The 21,463-nt window shown below is 38.7% G+C and overlaps 1 protein-coding gene across 1 annotated transcript in view; it reads right to left on the bottom strand.

Moving 5' to 3' along the window:
* Ndnf (neuron derived neurotrophic factor) overlaps positions 1–21,085 on the bottom strand; it is a 39,446-nt gene extending 18,361 nt beyond the window's left edge. Inside the window, exon 1 of the mRNA XM_020152785.2 lies at positions 20,553–21,085. The gene's annotated coding sequence lies outside the window, so the exon portion shown is untranslated. The remainder of the gene's footprint in view (positions 1–20,552) is intronic.
* Between the last annotated feature and the right edge of the window lie 378 nt (positions 21,086–21,463).

The following is a 21,463-nucleotide window of genomic DNA, read 5'->3' as shown; positions in this document are numbered from 1 at the left end:
CCCTTAACTGCTCCTGTGAAGAACTTTGATTAGCTGAATTAATAATATTAACAAATTTTGTTGTGTACCAACATGAGCTTTTTGGCACACTTTTAAATGAATTGCATGTATTATCTCATCTAATGCTATTAGTAGCCCTGTGATTGTAGGCATGATTGGTTTTTTTCATCTTAAAAGAAAAGTCAACAGGCTGGGCATGGTAGTTTATACCTATAATCTCAGCTAATCCAGAGATAGAGATCAGGAGACTGAGGCTTGAGCCCAGCCCAGGCAAAAGAGCATGGCTTCCTTTCATCAACAACAAAAAAAGAGTTAGGCATAGTAGGGTATGCCTGTCATCCCAGATACAAGGGAAGCATAAGTAAGAGGAACTTCGTCTAGGCTGGCCCTGGCAAAAAAACTCACGATGCTTTGTCAAATATAAACAACACAAAAAGGGTTAGGGGTGTATCTCAGGCAACAGAGCACCAGCTAGCAAGCACAAGGCCCTGAGTTCAAACTCTAGTACTGCCCCCCCAAAGAAAAATGAGTTAAGAGGTTTAGACAGGTAAGGTCACATAGAAAATACTACATGATCTGAAAAATTTGAGTAATTCATCCAAAGTGACTTTAAAAGTATGGCAAATCTGATTCATATACATTCCCACATCAGTTACCTAACAATTTAATGCTAGTAAACAATTTCAGATGACAGGATTATGCAGAGTGAGGACTGGAAGGCAATTCTGTCTGTTTTTTTATATCTTGGAACAGAAACACTGACTGCTTTTTTGGAACAAAGGTATCTTTTCAAGGGTATCTGTAAGGTGAGTAGTCTTTATTTGGAATGCCTGGGACTGGAAGTGTTTTGAATTTGGGATTTTTTTTTTCATTTTGGAGTATTTGTACACACATAATGAGATATCCTGGGTATGTAGCTCGAGTTTAAACTGAAAATCCATTTACATTTCTTATAAACCTTATGCACGTGGCCTGAAGGTAATTTAATATAATGTTTTTGAATAATTCAGTTCAAGAATCAAAGTTTTATGGTGTGGAATTTTTGACATGTAGAATCATGTTGGTGCTTGGAAATTTTGGGTTTTGGGCCATTTCAAATTTCCTATTTTTGGATTATTGATGCTCATCTTTTCTCGTGACTTTGGAGGATAAGGCCTGTGGATCCCTGTGAAAGGTTTGGGCTCCCTGAGCTCAGGGCTCCTCTCCTGCAATGGGACCCACTACACTGTTTGTTACCTCTTTGTATCATTTTGTGGGAATTACGCTCAGGTTACCAGTGGGAGAGAATGATGGTATTGTACCCACCGTTACTGCTCTCAGTAATAAAATCTTTTGTCTCCAACCCAAGAGTCTAGTTCCTTCTTTTGGCACCCATGAAACCATGGCAGCCTAGTCATCAGCATTAGCTGTAAATACAGCAAAATCTTAAACGCTTCACAGGTTTTTGTTGTTTTGGTTTTTTTTTGGTGGAACTGGGGTATGAACTAAGGGCTTTGTGCTAGCAAAATAGGCACTGTACCACTTGAGCTGCATCTCCAGCCCATTTTGCCTGGGGTCTCATGAAGTGCTTGCCCTAGGTGACTTTGAGCTGGATCCTCATGATCTCAGCCTTCCAAGTAGCTAGGATTACAGGTGTGAGCCAGGGGGACCCAGTTCGTCACACTAAGCTTCTACTTATGAAATTATTTTACTGACTTTCATTCATTTTATCAGCTCAATAGATATTTTTATTTAGATTACCAGCAATAAGTAACAACTTTATCTTTTTTAAATTAAAAAAATAATTAACACATAATTACTATAAATATGGGTACAGTAAATAATTAGCAGAGTCGTTAGCATTTTCATTTTCTTGCACATTTATTATTTTTTTGTGTTGGAATCTTTGAACCTTCTAATCTAGTTCTTATAAAATATATGATAAATTATTATAACTAGTCACCGTACTGTTGTGGTACATTGCAACTTACTCTTTCTATCTACTTGGTACCTGTTATCCAACTTCCCTTTATCCCCATTTTGTTTTCTTTGTCAAAAACATCATATTTCCCCAACTGAAATTCTTCCAGGTCACACTTTTTATTTCTGAAACAATTTTAAACATCTTATTTCTCATGCCAATTATGGGAAAAGTATATTTTTCAGAAAAGTGTTTAAAATTAGCATGACCCACAAACACAGGAATTTATATCCTGTCATCTTATGGTTTTCAAAATGTTGTCTAATAACATTCAACTATAACTGAGGAAAAAAGTACTCATATTAGAGAACATTAATCATTTGTTTAATTTGATCGGATATATATAGGATTTTTAAAACAAAATGTATTTAAAAGCAGCACCAAATATAGCTAGTGAAAAATCACAGATACTCTGTGTATATTTTTACAACTTGTATTCACTGATCAAAACATCAAACTTTATTTAGAGATTATTTAAATGGAGGTTTTAAGATCTTACAGACTTTTTTCCCTACCAATAAATGTCCTCTCTCAGACATTCAGTTTAATAATTAGTCACTTTAAATAAACAACTGACAATTTATTCCTCTTAAGAATTAGCCCTGGTTATCAGTCTCTGAGAATAGACTTTCTTCTAAGTTTTCAAAAGTGCCCTCTAATGATATATTTTTTTCTTCTCATGTCTTTTTTGTTACTTCTACATATCTAGAGCTTATCTAGATTTAAAGTTTAAATTAAATAACATTAATCAGAATATCACTTTCAGCACTATTTCATTTTTCACAGCCATCTAGTGGATATGTAGGAAATGTGTCCAAACAGCAACAAATCTTGACATTTTTCTCTGGTAGAGGCTGAAGTTTAAACAGAAATAGAGAATAGCTAGAATGATTACAAATATTGTTATTTTGCTAGGCAAATCATCAACTTGGCTGCATACTTATTCACAACCCAGAAATGCTACATAGTGTTATGCTAGTCACTGTTTGCATTGGAAGTCTGACAAATCAGGCACACAGGTGCTCATCTAAAACTCTGACATGGCTCTTGTTGTTCAAGGCCTTCATCATATTTGGCACATCCCTTCAAATTTTGCCAAAACTGAAGGGAGGAAAGAAAAAAGTCTTAATGATTTGATGTGCCTCAATCTTTGGAAAAACAGATTATTGGTGATATGAAATAGTTTCATTCTTTGGAAGGCCAATGTGCCCCAAGTTAAAAGGACAAATTTTTTTTGAAATATAATTTCCCCAAAGGAGAATCATACATTCTACACTGAGAAAGGTAGAAAGAGTTTGAGTACTGTAAAATAAATAACTTTATACTTAATTATATGGAATATGCACATACAAATATTTTTCAGATAAAAATACTTAGAAACAAATGAGTCTAATTAGTTGACGTGGAAGTAAAGATTAATGACATGGAAGTAAAGATTAATGACGTGGAAGTAAAGATTAATATCCCAATATAAAAATGGGATATTTTCTGCTGCCTCTCTGGTGAACAAGTAAACATTACAGTTCAGAGGATTGCAGCATGTTTTAGGACTGTGATGTGGAGCTGCTTCTTCTTCTCCATTCCTTCACCTCCTCTGCTGGACTCAGGAGTCTGTACTGCAAAGGATGACCTGAAGATCAGTTTTAAAGAAAATGCCAGTGAATAGGTATGAATTGTTTGTATTGTTCTACAAAGATGGGAAGTAGAGCAGATAATGGTGACTGAAAATGTACTAATTAATCTGAGAGATAAGTTTTTAGCATGAATTTGAACTTCTTATTCTCTCAAGCCTTTAGTGTAGTTAAAATAAATAGTTATAGGATGAAGGACTGGCTTAAGTGTTAAAGCACCTGCCTAGCAAGAGTAAGGACCTGAGTTCAAACCCAGTACTTGCAAAAAAGAAAGAAAGAAAGAAAAAAGCCAAACTGACCTGGCATATTGCTTTCCTCCAAACCTGCAGAAATGTTTATGAATTGTAAAATGGTGACATGGTAAACAAAGTAAAAACTTAAAAGTGCACTTGCATAACTTACCACTGTATCAAGCAAACACCCAGGCTACCTCTCTCACCACAAAAAACCACAATCTACCTGGAAACAAATGACCTCACTCCAAGTGTCTACAGTAGCTCCACTGCTGCCAGTTTGAAAAATTTATCTGCAATTTCCAAAAATCAACTAGTTCATTTAGCAATCTTATTTAAACCACTGGTTTATTTAGTGAACACAATGGTTTATTATTTGCAACTGTATAAACACTGATAATAAGTAAATAAATCTAAATAATTTTTTCCTACTTTAAAAAATATATTCAGTGGTCTTAACCACAAATCCTAATTTAAAATCTTAAAGGTATAGAACTACTTCAAACCACTAGAAAGATTGCTTTTAATGTTACAGACTGCAGTTTACTTATATTATCTCACCACTGGAAGGAATTTGCAAATCTGGTAAATATAAAGTTCTTTTAGGTTTTCATATAACTATCAAAGGCTCTCTGAATAGAGTGTATGCTATAATATAAGTGATGGCATTGGGACCTTTCCTGTCACTGTAGATTCCTCAAAACAGTAGACAACTCTACCTACCTGAGGTAATACGATCTGAGAAAATTCCTCCATACCTCCAAAAACCAGAGTCTGCAAGCTCTTTACAGAAACGAGCGCATTTGTTAAAAATGTCATCAAACAAGTATAGACATTAAATGTTATAAAACTTAAGATCAAATTCATCAGCATTAATTGGCTATATGATATTACAATTGAAAAAAAAAATAGTATCAAGAGTCACTTAAATATAACCCAATGCACCCAATTATGTATAGGCCACAAACTTGAAATAAATTTACAGTGACCAAAAAGAAGGATGGGTATTCTGAATTACTTGAAGCAAATGCACCCTGGAATAAATGAAATTTAATGTTTAATAAAGAGTAGAAAGTGCATGATTATAATTTAGTGAGGATAATTTCAAGGAATGGTCTGCCACAGAAATTTCTGGTATTTTCTTTCTTCTTTAAATGCAAATATTTAGTCTTTTTAAGTTCTATTTTTAAACTTGAGGGCATTTGTTTCTGTTTGAAACATTCATGCCACTTCTGATAGTAAATGTGAAGCACTTTTCTGTTTGAAACATTCATGCCACTTCTGATAGTAAATGTGAAGCATTTGATCTAGCTGCAAAGAAAAAATGCAGTCTTGGTCTGAGGAATGGCCCTGTGTCTGCCCTGACCTGCTGGGCAGCCAGTGGAGGAGGCTGTGCACTGGAACATTAGAGCCCCACCATGTGTTAGTTTGGATGTAGGGATTCCCTCTAGGTAGAAATGCAACAATAAAAAAAAAAAAATTGAATTTCTGGAAGCTGTTTTATTGTATTATCTTTTGCAAAGAATGAAAATGTTGACTGAAATTGGTTATAAAAATCCAAAAATATCCTCTGCTATGGTTGAAGATATGAGGGAAAAATAGTCAACTGTAGCTTGTGTTTCCATATTTGGTAAGTAGAGACTAAAGTGGGAAGAAGCAAGTGCAGGATCCTGTCTGCCTTCAGTGAGGTCTACAGCCCCTTGGAGATGACCCCTCATTCTCAACGACCTTAAAAAGCAGTGGAGATATGCCAGCTCCTACCGAACCCAGCAAAGTAGAGCCAGCATGGTGCACAGGATCCATGCTCTCCTGCTCTCTCAACGAAGGCTGCCACCACCCAGTGGCATGACTAGAAAGGGCTCTAGAGTTCATTACGTCAGTAACCTATGGATTAGAAACCTTCCATGCACTTCAACTACAACGATTGCAACCCCAAGCACTTCCCTCAAGGACTGCCAACTTTCATTCGCAAAGGAAATTGAATTAATATAAAAAAAGCAACATAAAATTGAAACATGCCAAGGGTTCAAATAAAGTTTCCATTCTGTCATTCACCCACTCTGATCCTCACCATGCATAGCTCCTAATAGGGACAGAGTCAGGGGATTCTAATTTTAAATGGCTGAGCCCATAGAGTAAGAAGTCCTTGAAAGAGGATCATGTTTTAAAGTTAGTAACCCCTGTATTTCACCATCATTCATGCCAACAAAAAGCATAATGAACAATAGAAGTGGCCAAAATAAAAGTACCACAGATAAGCATACAAGACTCAGGAAACCAGACTCAGTTCAATAAAAGGAGTGGATCTCCTAAAACAAATTCAATGAATGATCAGTTCAAACACAACATGGAAGATGATGCAAAATTAAACTGGACTCAAATACTGAATGTCTTCCATACATGCAATTGAGATGGCTAGAATAATTTCCACCATCCTAGGGGAAGCTAATGCTTCCTGGACAATATAAGACCCTGAAAGTGGGAGGGATACTATGCGTGGTTGGTCTTTTTGCTTTTGTTTGGCAACTAAGTCTCATTTCCTGTTGATTCACAGCAAAATGAAAACGACTTCCCAGGTAAGGTTTTCCAAAGCAGATTACAACCTGCACACCTCATGCTCTCCAGAAACCTAACAGACAGAGCATGGCTGTATGCCAATGGCATATATCAGCCTGGAAGGGCAGACACGAATCATCACAATTATTGAATACTTAGTTCCTGCTGTATGCAACACCCTAAACTTTTGTTTTAACATTTACTTTGGCCAAGAAGTAAACTTTTCAGTAAGATACTCATCAAGTCCATACTGTACCAAAACCTAAATACAATCAAATGAGGTAAAAATCACGATAATAACCAAGTTGACAATAACCAACTTGCCAACTGCCAAATCAATATTCCAAACTGGAAAAGGTAATCTATGAAGAAAAGAAATACCCTAGAAATTTATAATCTACTTATGAAAGTAAAATTTACATAATCAAGCAACAGAGTCCAATAATGCCAGTATACTTGCTTATTACTTTTTTTTATTTGACATTCATGTAAAGAATCCTTGACCCATATCAGGCATTCTTCTAGGGACAATGATGATATCATGAAGTATATGTTCTAGGGATAATGAAAGGCAGCACATAAACACATACATAAATAAGAAGACAGTATTGGCTGGTATTCATTGCTACACAGAATGAATAGCAATGAAAATTTTAATAGATTTCTGTTAAAGAACTTGTGGTGATGGTAACTGTAGGTTGAATATTTAGAGAGAGTTTTGTGAAGGAAATGACATTTACACTGAAATTTAAATAAAAAGAGGAAGCTGGTGAAGCAAATGTCAGGGGAAAGAGCATTCCAGACAGAGAAAAAGATGGTGCAAAGGTCCTGAGGTGGCACCAAGCTTTAGGATATTGATGGAAGAAAAGGCTATCAGTTTGCAACAAAGTGGATTAGGGAAGAGTAGGAGGCAACATAGATCCCATGGAGCTTTGCAACCATGTGTAGGGGTTTGGATTCTGAGTATGACAGAAAGCCCTCTAAGCAGGTCAAGGCCTTGATCTAATAATCATTCTATTGTGTAGAAGATGGATTTTCAGGGAAAGGATAATTATAGAAGGAAAAAAAACCCATCATATTTGTAAAAGTCAAAGATAACACGGAGGCTATTGCAGTTGAACGCAGCAAAAAGGAGGTCGATTAAACTTTGTAAGAGAGATGAAGAATAATGGAGAGATTTGAGTTATGTTTGACAGATTGGATCCCAGAGTGGGCAGGTGAGGCAGAGATAGGAAGTGGGAGGGAAAGGAATCAAGACTAGCACATAATTACAGGAAAATACACACAATAAAATGATAATATGCAAGGAAGAAAGGGAAGAAGTCAGAGAAATGAAATTAGGCAGAATTGTCATCAAATAATTTATGAATAGTTACCCATCTTAGGTGCAGGTTTTAAAGCTAATTCTTATATCAAAAAATGTATCAAAATGGAGGAAAGAGGAAGGCATTCTCTATGTGATGAGAAACAGAAAGGAGAAAAGGCCAAAGTGTAAAGTAGAAAGATGTATGGATTAAAAGTATAAAAGTTCTGATTTCAATTGTCACGATTGGAAATAAGATATGGGAAGGTTGATAAGACATACTGGGGGAAGGCAATAAGTACACGTACACACACTAGTGTGCACACATGAAGTTGTTTCTTTTAACTTACATTTCAAGTGAATGGATGCAGAATATTTGAGGTGCACTAATTTGTCAAAAGTAACCAAAGAAGGAAGAAGTTTACATTATGTTTTAGTTCTAGTAAGGGATTGTTTATGACAAGTGAGCAGGAAGCAGAATAAGAAAGGTAGATGCAGAAGTTATGGAGAAAATTTGACAAAAAACCCCCAACAATTTGGGGTGTGTGATTGCACCTATTCCTAAGCTATGTCCAAACACATCTGCTAAATAAAACCTATTAGTCTTCCCACAAATCCACACCTGCCAGATGTCCTTTAACTTGTGTCTCTAGGCACTTTTTACGAAAGTAGCATCCTGCAAGCCATGGGATAAAGTGAGAATGTGGTGCAAGTTGCAGGCATGAGCGTGGAAAAAGCAGATGGTACTCCAATCAACTCCATTTAGAGTCTTACAGGCAAACATTGGCTAGAGAGAGTAAAGTGACTGGACAGATCACTGGATGGACACTGTGCTGTGAGGTGTGATATCCTACAGGGGAAAAACCAGCCATCTTTTTATAGATTTTGAAATACACATGTTAAGTGCTCACTAAAGTGTGATGGACAGAGGAGCTAAATGTAATAGTAACTACTTTCTGAATTGAGATGTTATTGGTTTTGTTTGTTAATAACAGCAAGAACTGAAAGACTAAAACTGAGTACTATAGCAGGAAAAAAAGATTCTTAAAAAACTACCCAAGTCTTCACTCATCCATCAGTAACAACCTTGAATTTTTATCTCCTTTCCATCTATCTTGGTTAATACTTATCATCTTCTCAGAAGCCTTAAATATTCAAAAGGCTTTTCTAGTTCTACTCACATTAACCAAACAGGGTGTTTAAATTATTAAGTTCAAAAATAGTCCTGTTCTTATGACAAACCTGGCTTTCAATATTGCTTTGGTGATTCTCCAGCTTGTCTGCTAAACACATGGGCTGCATCTTCCACAATGTTTTGATCAAAGACATCTTTTATAAACCAGTTTCTAGTGATGTAATAGAAAGGGTACCCACCCACAAGGCAGAAACTGTGTTAAAGGGGCAGGCACATTAGAACTGGAGAGTTCACTGGGCAATTTGACAAACACTGAGGGCCTGGGATGCAGCAGGAAAAGAGAGGAGTGAAGCTCTTGTGCTTGCCCAGCTCACACTGGTGGGTAAGAGAGACAACGAGCAAGCAAGAATGAAATGTAATTAATATGCCCGGCTAAAGAGCAGTGGGCATCGTACAGAAAGTGAGACAACCATGGGGTTGAGGGAAAGGTAAGAAAGAACGAGGCCCTGCTAGGCTGAAAGGCCAGAGAAGGAAGAACATCTCAACAGGAACTCAATGAAGAGTAAGTTGTGCAGAGCCCAGACAATTCAAACTAGAAGGGACCCAAGAGAGACTCACTGTAGGGTCACAGGGACCAGAAGACAGGCTCTGGCTCACTGAGGCTTCAGTAGACATGTCAGATAAGGAGTAACTGGGTGCTGCTAAAGCCAGAGTGGATAGCAGCTGCTCTAAGGTCCATTGTCAGATGGAAGAGGGATTAGAGGCCCTCACTCAGTTAGTCCAGCTGGGCAATAGTGGGGGGAGGTTGGAGCCCAGTGACATGAAAACTTACCCGACAAGGCCTACACTGAAAGGAATATTTAAAATGTAGGAGCTGTTCCAACAGAGCAAGGAGCCTCCTGACTTGCCAGAGTCAGATACCAAACAGTGCTATAAAGTCTCTGGGGAGACCCTTCCTAGGATTGCTGCAGGGTGGTGTTTATTTAGATGGTTTCTTCTCTGAGCTTTCTCTGTGCACTGTCAGTAAGTCAGCTTGTGTTTATTAAGTGTCCTGGTGAGCCCTAGAGACTGATAAGGCAGAATCACAGTTCTCCTGTGACAAAAGGATCTTATGATCCTTTCCTAACTTAATTATAAGTACTTTTTATATTTTTTCTTGTCTGTTCATGAGGCTTACATGAGATAAGTTTATGAACAGAAATTACTTTTTACTCATCTTTATATTCCCTACGTGGCTATTTTGTTTCCTTGCACAAAGTAGGCACTGAATAAATACTTGCTGAATTATACTGCTTTTGAGAAGCTAATAGCAGAGAGCAAGGCAATATAAAATATCTCCCATCAAAAAAATCCTGAAAAGTTCTAAAGTGTGCAAGGATGTTAGGGGTGGCTGCTTGTACCTGCACTGTTCATTCTTTCTGATTTCTGAGCACCTACCCTCAACAATATACAACGGCATAGTTTTGACCTCTACCAGCCAGATCTGGTAGAAGTAGATCTGGTAGTCAGGTTTGAATTTAACTCTGAACCCATTCCTTCCTCTGCCAGAACATTTCCATGCCATTATGACTGTGTGTAGAGTATGGACCTACTCAATTTCCATGTTTGATGACTGAAATATAATAGCAGTTCCTCATGAGACACCTGAAGGACTGACACACCAGGAGAAAATCAGCTACACTGATTTTCGGGCTACACTTACTGCAGCAGCACAGTCCTTCCAGTTACCAACAAGGGAACTGAATGTCATCCATGTCCTATTATTCATTGAATCCTGCCAATCCACCTCTGCATACTCTCTCAAATTTGTTCTCTCATCTTTATCCAAGTTGCCAATGCCTCAAATTATCCACTTATTGCATCTCACCTACTTGCTCTCACACTTATTTCCAATATCTCCTTCATTCATTTTCTATAGTACTCACATTGTTATCTTTAATAAACAAAAATGTTCCAATCTTCTGTGGAGGTGAGGGGGGAAGGGTGAGGAAGGTCAGATGGTTCTACATTAACTAGAGGAAGAAGTTGATGGAATATGAAGTTTTATTCCCTCCAACTTCTCACTTTGCCAAGTTCATTCCCACAGCCTCCTCACACTCTGCTTCCAATTCTCAGCATGTACCCTGGCACAGGCCACTTCTCTAGGTGGCAAACTCCTAACTGTTCTTTAAGACTTGAGCATCTGTAACAACAGAAAAGTTGTGTACTTTTCTATACTCATATTTCTACTGGCAACCATCTTAAATTCTGTTTGTACATATGGATCTTTAAGGGTAGAAAGGTGATCTTACTTCTCTCTACACAGAGCCCAGCATCAAGGAAATGCTCATAATATTTTTGTGGGTATATAATGAATAAATGAAAATATTAAAATTGACATTGCTGAAGCATGGAATTGTTGCACTGAGTAATAATACAAAGAACTAAGTAAGAAATAAGGTATGGATTTTTTTGACAATGTAATGACTGCTAAACTTATAATAAGTTCTTGTGTGAAACTTAAAAAGTTTGGAAGTATATCTTTAAAGTTTTGGAATGGACATCTATTACCTTCACTGGCATGGTTGCCGTGGTGGATGGTATGCGTTGGATGGCTCAGTGCATAGTATAAAGATGCGTCTTCTCTCTACTTAAGAACACAAAAATGTCCTGGGAAGAATAAGCAGAGTGCATTTACTAGTAGCGCCTCTTGCCTCTGAAAATGTGTTTTGTTTTGACTGAGATGCATTCTGACCTAAGAACAGGAATGGTATAGACCAGTGTTTCTCAAACCTTAATATGCACACAAAAACTCATCTTCCCATCCAAATGCAAAGTGTGGTGCAATAGGTCTGGGATGGGTTCTGAGATTATTCATTTCTAATAAGCTCTTAGGACACAAAGATGCTGATAGTTCGTGGACTATTTTGAGTAGCCAGGTTATACGTGGCTTTGTCTTTTCTAATCCTATGATTCTCATGCATTTTATTTGGAAACTCCCAAAATATTGAGATCTATTATAATAATTTAAAAATAACTACAATAAAGATAATATAATTTATAGATAGATGACTAGATGTACCAGGGATCTTAAAGAGTTAAAATGGCTAAATTCTAAATTATTCTTATTTCTAGAAAAAAAGAAAAAAGGGGGCACTCAAGTACATGGATGTCTGGACTCTGTGAAAAGACGGAATTTAATAGCAAACATCTTGAGGCCTTCCACAAAATCCCGGGCCCCAAAACAACATCTTTGGAAAGGTGAGCTAGCATTCTCCAAGGACACTGACACCTGACACTATTCATTTCGGGAACCCAGCAGGAAGGACTTCCTTCTTTCTCCATCCCCTCTTTCTCCCAGCATGACTCCATATCTCAGGTGATCTCTTCTCACATTTTGTTTTCCTATCAGTTCAGGATTGAACTGCCTTATAGATACCTATTTTAATTTATTTATTCAAGTTGGGGGATCAAAAGTCTGTCAGAGCGAAATTTAAAAAAAAAAAAGACTTAGAGTTAGAAGATCTGAGCAAAGAATTCCTGATTAAACCATTATTGGTTTTTGTACTTTCAGTGAGTCTCTTAATCTCTTTCAGTCTTGGTTTCCTCATCTACAATGAGAGATCATTATTCTGAAAATTATTGTGAGATGAAATGAAATGATGAATATGCAAAACCTTTTAAAATAAAACAAATTTTATTCACTTACAAATAGTATAAGGCAGTTTCAAATCAAATTATTTGCAAAAAAAAAAATAACTTTTTTCAGGTATTAGAATAGAGCCCAGAGCCCTGTGCGTGCTAGGAAAGTTCTCTACCACTGAGCTATATCCCCAGCTAACAAAATTTTACTTAAAAGACAGATGTTTCAACTTACTTTTTTTTTTTTCAAGTAGGAGTTGAACTCAGGGCCTCACACTTGCTAGGCAGGTGCTTTACCACTTTTATCACTCTCCCATCCCTGACTTACTTTTAAAACAGAGATATGAAAGGAGTTTCAGCATCAGATTACTCTATCTTTACTTAACTGTCAGGTAAAATGTAGGTCCCTATCCAATTAGATTCTGTGTAGAAGTGCCAAAAAATGTTCAAGGTCTTGGATTTTTAAAAATGATCACATAGACAGTAGAGAACACTTGATTTGTTTGTTTGTTTGTTTGTTAGTCCCTATACACTGTATCTGAGGACATCAATATTACTTAATACATAAAAGCGGCTCTAAAGTGGGTGTGCTCAAGCTTTGTGGGCAGTATATGTAGCAAAGGATTTAAGATACACGCGTTGAGATTACAGTGCTGAGGATCAGGATCAGCTCCTGGGATGTTTTGCATTATTATTTCTGGATTAAGAGATGATTAGAGATAAGGACACTTTCAAAAGGCAGACAATGCAAACAGACCCCATTGTTACGTTTAATGAAGAGTTTATAGCAAATTATGATACAATAATACAAGCATAAAAACCTACAACTAGAGAGATGACAAACCACAAATACTGATCCTATATGGGAAGCAGACCCACAGTTATGTCATCCCTTTCCACCCAAAGAAGTAATGCATACAGTTAGATGTGGGTTTTCCCTTTTTTTACTGTTATATTTTTTTTCAAAGGAAGCACTAAGGAAAAGCCTGAAGCTGGTAAGGCCTGGGGGTCAAGATACAGACTGCCAGAAATAAAAGAGATCTCAAAACTGCCTAGTGGTTGTCACTGTCTTTTCACCATGAACAAACTTTAAGTTTGAGATTTTAAAAAAATTATAGATTGAATTTGGTGACTGAAGTATTACTATGTGAGTCTGTCTAAATACTTTCACGGTCTCAGCTTTTTTTTTATTATAAAGGGCTTTAACTTTTAGAATATTTAGAATATCCTTTCATATATGTCTATACTAACTCAATTATTTCATTGAAATGTAGTTTCATTCAGTTTTTAAAAATCATTTATTAAAAAATCCCATAACTGACTGATTTTCAGTTCTGAATTCTCAAGAATGCCACATAATTAATGGGATAGTGCAATAACAGCTGCTGAAGACTATTACTTTCTGAAGGGATTGACTTTTGATTTTCGTACCTAGTAGGAACACATTTCAACATCATGGTTTATGTGTCTCTAATAAACTAATAACACATTTTCCTAATCCCTAATTTTCTTAGTAGGTTCAACTTACTAAAGAAAATGTGTCTTTATAGTTCCTTTTCTGAAAAAACTTGTTTCCAAGGTTTGTCTATTAAGAAACAGAAAGTGAGACAGCGAGAGAGAAAGAGACAGACAACAGAGACCAAGAAGAGATCAGAGTCAACAAATCATGGCTCCTACAGCATTTTACACTCAGACTTCAATGGCTGGTCATCATTAAGAGAAAGGCTGAAGAAAGGAAAAGAGATCTGCATTCAAGAGGTGATTTCAAGACTTAATAAAGCAAACTGATAACTTTTTACCCTCAAATCAAGTTGTTTCTGTTTTCCCTTAATAAAGCAAACTGATAACTTTTTACCCTCAAATCAAGTTGTTTCTGTTTTTCCTTAAATAATAATTAAAAAACTGAAAAGTTTAATCAATTTCCCTTAAAAAATTACCTAATAAATAATTACCAAATAAACTATTATATAATAACATTATTAGGTAACTGCTATTAGCTACCATTATCAGCTAATAATGTTAGATAATTTTATCTCCTCTTTAAAAGGTAGCTTTGTTTTTCCATAAAAGTGATAAATATTCATAGTACATTCTCACAAACTTCAAATGATCACCAATAGAATGGATATATTGGAGATCACAGGAGGCAAAGCGATAAAAAATGATTGCTGACTTTGCTGAGGTGTGCAGGTATTTTAGCTAGCATTGTTGTTTCTGATCATGGTCACAACTGTGACAACAAATACCTCTTCAATTATATGATCCATTTACTTCTGAATCAATCAAAATTTGAAGCTTTTGACACTATCAATGAATTTTAGTGAATGTTCTTATTTAAGTAATGACATTTATGAAGTGCTATCAACATGCACACAGAATTTAGATATACATTATGAAATATGCATGTACAAACATACACACATGCTACGATAACTGTACTAGTAAAAATGTAACTATTTTGGATTTTAAACATGTTTTTTAAAGGAGATAACCCAAAATGGATAACATAGATTTATATTTGTTTCAGGGTTTTTGGTATGACTGATGATTCAATAAGGAATGCATTTTATTGCTGGAATAAAATGTGTAATGTTCCACTTGGCAGTTTGTATAGGCTTAATGTACATATGGCTTGAACTCAAGAGAGTCATCAAAGCCATCTCCAAGGTGTATACGGATCACTATGGATTATGTTTCACTACAATGTGCTATTCATTGTAACCATCCACATTCCAGTAGGCCCTTAACACTTGTCACATCTAAACTGGAGAAACCAATCCTAACAAATCAGGCCCTTTTACGTTAGGTTTTCCCTCTTAAACATAATTTTTGTCAGTAGATGCTATAATCCTGCCCCTTCATTGTCACTGCTGGATGTCTGAATATGGTATTGTCAGTCTTTGCCTATGATAACATCTTCCTAGTTTCTATGTAATAATTGAAAAAAATAATCATAGTGAATTCAAAAGCAAGATACTACATTTTACGGGTCTTTCTCACTACAAGTTCAGATTTTACTACTTATTTTAGAAGAAAATCAGTCTCATTTTATCTACAGCTGTGTAGATAAGAACATTGCTTCAGAAAAGAAGATATGGAGATAGTGACTTTGTTGTTGATTAAACACACATTTGAATACAGTCCATATTTTTGGCTGTGTCTTTAGATTGTAGAATGTATGTTCTCTGAACACACAGCTGGAAGAAGAGAGTGTTTACCTAGATTTCCTCTTAGAGAGAAGAAACACTGACAGAAACTTGTACAGTCTCCATTTACTTCAGCCAGTCACCACTATTTGTGATATTAGCTGAAATCATTCCAGTTAGAAAGCTGGAATGCATGCACATTGCTTAACTTGATTTTTGTAATTTGGTTATGATGTGTAAGTCTCCGTTCTACAGAGGCATTTTTGCTCAAATGAATCGATTTCTAATCATGGTTTGAGTTCCTTCCAAGCTTATGTAACCTGATTTTTTTCTAAAAATCTTTTTCTTTTCTCATGACCATTAAAAGGCAACAAATTATTTCAGAAGAACTAAAAGAAACATTTGATCAGTTAGCTATACTGGGCCATTATCTTTATTTTTTAAGAAAAGATTTGCTTCAGAGTTTTCACAAGTAAGACTAAAATATTTCAGAAAAATATATGAAATGTTCATTATCTGTCATTTTCCAATTTTCTACAGGAAAAAAAATTCACAAATGAAAACCAAGTATGACTTAACAACTTACTGCATAAATTCATTTCCAAAGAATCTGGAAATTATTGAAAGAATAATGACATATAATCTTGGAAAGTTCTATGCTTGTCTTACAAATTTGAGGTCTGTAAACTGTTAAGTGAAGTTTAAATCAAATCTAGCTCAGTGAGCTCCTTGAAAAAACCTGACATTGTAACTCAGTTGATCTGTGGTCAGATCTGTTTCTTCATCCCAAAGGGGGAAAATTTGCATACACATACTCATAGTTTGCTTTAATTACACACTGATCAAATTCTCTACCCTTAATTTTTAAAATGCAAAACAAGTAATACATTTTTTTATTTGGGGAGGAGAATTCATATTGCCATGTATATTTCATGTTTTCCAAATATTTCAAAAGTCTAAAATTCAGGGTTTTTGTTGGTTTGCAGTTTTTAGTAAATTACCAAAAAGAAGAGGGAGGATGTGGAACTTGAATCTTTAGATTTTGTGTTTAGGAAGGGAGCAGCCAAGAACATACCTGCTTTTGGCACTGGCTTGGGCATCTTTGGTTTTGGAATAGCAAATGCCAGGTGTCATCTTGGAAGTGTCAAGAGATACATCAATCGAAAACAGAGACTCACACTGAAACAGTGTTTTTTTTTTTCTTTCAAGAAATCTAACTGAATTTATGGTCCACATAAATATGATACAATAAAATGTTAGGAGTTGTGTTTTTCCATGTCATACTCTGGGATTATTTTTAACAATAGCAGTGAAGTATTTACTTTTTTCCCAGGTGGAAATTAACGTGGAAGAATGACTACATACATCCTAAGGGTCATTTCATTTTCAATTTGTAATGAAATGCCAAGTATTTTTAAAAAGAGAATACTTAAATTCTGGAGGAGTCTGATTTTTAAATCAGTTTTGAAAGCAAATATTTGGTATAGTTTAGTTTTTAACTATTGAACTGCACTGTGGGTTCTACTAAATAAGTGAACCAACAGGAGAATAAATTATGTTCTTCTGAATAACCATTCCAAAATAAATGTTTTGAGGTTCTAGAAATTATTTCAAAGTTACTGAGTTAGTTGAGCGATTGTGGGTTATGCTTGTCTGTGACCCAATACAAGTGACTATAGAATGCACTTTCTTCCTAGTGATGGCAAATGACTCTAGCAAATTTCAGTCCTTTACAGGCTGTTTCCTGAGTGCATGGCTCTCCAAAGCAAGACCTGACAAGACAGGGAGTAAAAAAGAAGAAAAAAAACTAAAATAAAAAGTGGAAGACAACACTGCATGGTCACTAGAATCAACTTCCTTCTCACTGGGAACTAAAGAAGGGAGATTAAAATAATTAGACTGCAAATTATGTGAAATTCACACACTGCTCCTATGCTCTCTGATAATTCAGACAAGATCATTCCATTTCCAGTATCTGTTTACCCATCGTATCAATATAAAAATACATTTTGTTCTAATAATGATGCTAATAAAAACACATTTGGTTTTTAGAGTCAAAATTATCACCTCTTGATTGGCTAAATAAAAATGGATATAGAAATCAACAAAAGAGAACAAGTACAGATGCTCTTTATTTCTTCCTTTCTTGCTTTCATTGCAAATAATTTAAGTTTTAAAATATGTTTTTCTCTCACCGCATGTAGAATCTGGTGGATAAATCTAAGTGAGAAAGCTAAAATCTGAATGGCCAGACCATGACGCCAACTGAAAAAGTCTCTACATTAAGTTATCTGAAGCCTGACCCTCGCCTGGTATTGGCAAACTCATGACATTAGTCTTTTCTCTGTAACAATCATACTTTACCACATGAATGTTAAATAAGAGCCTGGATAAATAAACTTGGGGGGATAGTTTTCAATTATATATTTTGCTACATCTTCAGAGATAAAAGCTGTATCTGCAAGTGATTAAAAGATGTTTTATATTCATGGTTTCATTTCTGTTCAAATAAATGCGTAATTTAAACCACACATAATTCATAGCAATTTAGGCCCATTACAGAGTTCTAGCTTCTTTTTATGATAGTTACTAATTAAAACAGAGTGTTACTGCCATGCTGAGCCTAAGTCTTTGACATAAAGGTTTAATGAATAAAACATCCTGACACAAAAATGAAAACAATAATACAGACAAAGCTGCAAGCTGTTATGCTTAAGTGTGTTACAGATTAAGGACATTCAGTAAAGTTAAGAACTGTGCAGAGAAGGAACTTGCAATGTCTTTCTTTACAGGAAGAAGAAACTGCAAATAGCACTAATTTTTCTTAACTTCTGGGCACCTCACTTTCAGCTGTACCCCTCTCACTCCTCCCCTGGCAAAGAGTTTAAACTCCTAAGAGTCACTTTTAGAGAAAAATGATTGGATATTTTAATATAATGATGAATATAGGTTTAGATTGAAAATGGGATTTGGGACCATAATTAATTATGTTGCCACGTTTTTTAAACTTTAAAGAAGTGTGAAGTAAATGACATCTCTCAAGACTGCAACCTTCTAAAAGTCCATGGATTGAAACTTTGGTAAAATGACAGTATGTTTTTGACATCTGATTAATCCCAGATGCAGCAAGAGTGTAAAGAATTAATACGGTTGTGATGTTTTCACTTTCTGAAACCACTGTAATAAAAGACTGACATAAAATCAAACCAAGTGTAAACACAGCCCTTAGCTAGGGTTACGACCTTATTATCAGTCTTAATAAACAGAAATGAATAATAATAAATACGATCGCCCTCAGTACACTCTGATCTATATAACTATTCCCTGTTGCATCCATTCATCACTTCTTTCAGGATAATAAAACAATTCAATCCCATCAAATCCTCAACAACCGCTCCCGGCCAGAGGGAGGGATGTTTTATCTCCATTTCTGCGAAGCCCAGGGAGGATTTTCCTAGTTTGAAGGGGGCGGAGAATGGAGCGGAGTCCTATTTATTTCCATTGCTGACTCCCAAGGTTCTCACAGGCGCTCAGGGACCGGGTGGGAGGAGGAGAAGGGGAGGTGCGGAGATTCCCTCTTTCGGAAAAGAAAAAGGGTTCAGGAAGCGAGGCAGGAGGAGGAGGGGTAGAGGGGGAAAGAGGCGGTAGTGTGTTTGGGGAGGTCAGCAACTAAAAGAAAAAATAAATTCTTCCTTGTGATTTAACGGACTGAAGAGATGAGAAGTAAACAAATTTGCCAACCCAACTAAGTTGCTAAAAGAACTCTGCAAAAATCAAAACCAGAGACGTTCGCTCAGGTTCATTTCCCGCTCAAGGGCTTGGTTTCAGGGAGCTACGCATTCCCAGAGCAGGGGATGGACAGCGCCCTGAATGGGGGCCTGAGGGGAACCGCAACCTGGCGGGAGGGACAGCTAAACACCCGCACAGAGATGCCCACCGCAAACTCCGAGCGCCTCGGCGACCCCCGCGGAGCTGGTGCTGGGGACTGCGGGTGATTGTAACACCTCGGCCTGGGGCGGGGTGCGGGGAGGAGTGGGAACGAAGGGCGCACAATGAAACGCCGCCTCACCCCAAATTCGGCAGTTTGCAAGGTGCCCCCAAAGAACAGCCGGGACTTGAAACGACGCTTGGGCCTCCGGAGTGTCGGGAACGTACAGTCTCTTAGCTCAACAAGAAAGGTGGCGCAGGCCAAAATGAACCCCGACTCAGGCACAGACGGGGAGAGGTCACGGCACCTGGTCACCAGGCTGGGGCAGGAGGGGTGTCTCCTCGGTGACGCTCCTGGCGAAAGTATGAGCCGGTCCCTGGCCACCCTGCTCAAGAAAGTTTCTCCACCGACTCTCGTCTATCACACGCAGGACAAATGAGCGGGGGCGGCGAAGGGTCGCCAGGGGAGGCCGTGCGAGATCCCGGCCACCGCTGTGCGCTCCGCGCCCTACGCCGGGAACCCGCGTTGGATTTCACTGCGCATGAGCCCCGCACGCTGCGTGGATCCCTCGTTTCTCGCCCCCGCATAAGACCCCTGTCCCTCAGACTTTGTTTGGCGGCCGCCGGAGGGCATGAATCCCGAGAGGGAGGCAACAGCCCACCCTGGAGGAGGGCAAAGTACGCGCCCAAGCGGAGTAAAGGAGAAAAGCCCTGAGGCTGCACGGTCTCCGCCGCACCCCCGGGTACCGGGCTCCCCCATTTCCCGGGCGATGCACTGCCTCCACCTCCTAACACCACTGAGGCCACCCAGTCACGAGTCAGCCTGAGAAACCGAGGGAGACTTCCACTCCCCTCATGCTCTCAGCTACCCTGGATGCAGCGCCCTCGGTGACCTTGCTGTCCCCTTCCTAGTTTGGGGACCTGCGTCTCCACCCCAAATCGCGGATGAGCCCTAGGGTAGGAACGCCGTTGTGCCAAGTCCCAGGCTGGCAGGCTGCGGCGTCGGGGAGTCGGAGGATGTCTTTCCTCTGACTACTTACCTTAAAAAAAAATCGGTTTGTTTTTCCTAGGGGGAAGAGGAAAGAGCTCTCCTCGAGGTGTGCTGTGCGAAGCAGTTCACGTCCCTGGCTCGGGCCAAGATGCCGAGCACCAGTATCCAGGACTCGAGGGGACGGGAAGGGTGAGACAGAGGCAGATAAAGGAGAAAAATGCAATCCGCCCAAATGTCCCAACTTTGCGGTCGGCACAGCAAACTTCAAAGGCAGGCGGCTAGCGGCCGCTGAAGTTGATGCGAAGTGGAGCGGAGGGGGGCAGCGCCGGGCTGGGGGATCCCGGGGCCGAGAGGGGAGGCAGCGGGAGGTCCTTTTAAACAGGGGGGACCGTGCGTGCGCCGGGCGGCGGGAGGTTGCTTCGGCGCCGAGTGGAGCTGGCGCAGGCTCCCCGGGCTTAGGCTAGCGACACGGGCCGGGCTGGAGCGCCGCGCGGGCAGAGCAGGCGCACGGGGCGGCAGCGGCGGCAGCGGCTGGTGCGCGGCTCAGTTTGGTCTGCGCTCTCGCGGCTCTGAGCCGGGAGTGTGAGTTCGCTCCCCAGTGTCACTGCTCAAGCCGGGAGCCTCTTCCCCTCCCGCCCCACCGCTGCCCGCCCGCCCCTTCCCTCCTCTGCCCGCTGCCCCCCCCTCCGTCCCTCTTTCTCTCCCTCCCGCTGCGCGCCAGCGTGCGCACACAGACACACAGACACACACACACACACACACACACACACACTCCTCTCTCTCTCTCTCTCTCTCTCTCTCTCTCTCTCTCTCTCTCGCTCTCTCTCTCTGTCTCTCTATCTCTCTTTCACACACACACACACACACACACACACACACACACACACACACACCGCCCAGAGACCCGGGGCTCCTCAAACAGGACCCTCGCCGGCGGCATCGCCGGGGACACATTGCTGT

Source organism: Castor canadensis, chromosome 9 (assembly GCF_047511655.1).
Source record: "Castor canadensis chromosome 9, mCasCan1.hap1v2, whole genome shotgun sequence".
NCBI lineage: Eukaryota > Metazoa > Chordata > Mammalia > Rodentia > Castoridae > Castor > Castor canadensis.
Note: the sequence above shows the minus strand (reverse complement) of the source record. Positions and strands in the feature narration are given on the sequence as shown.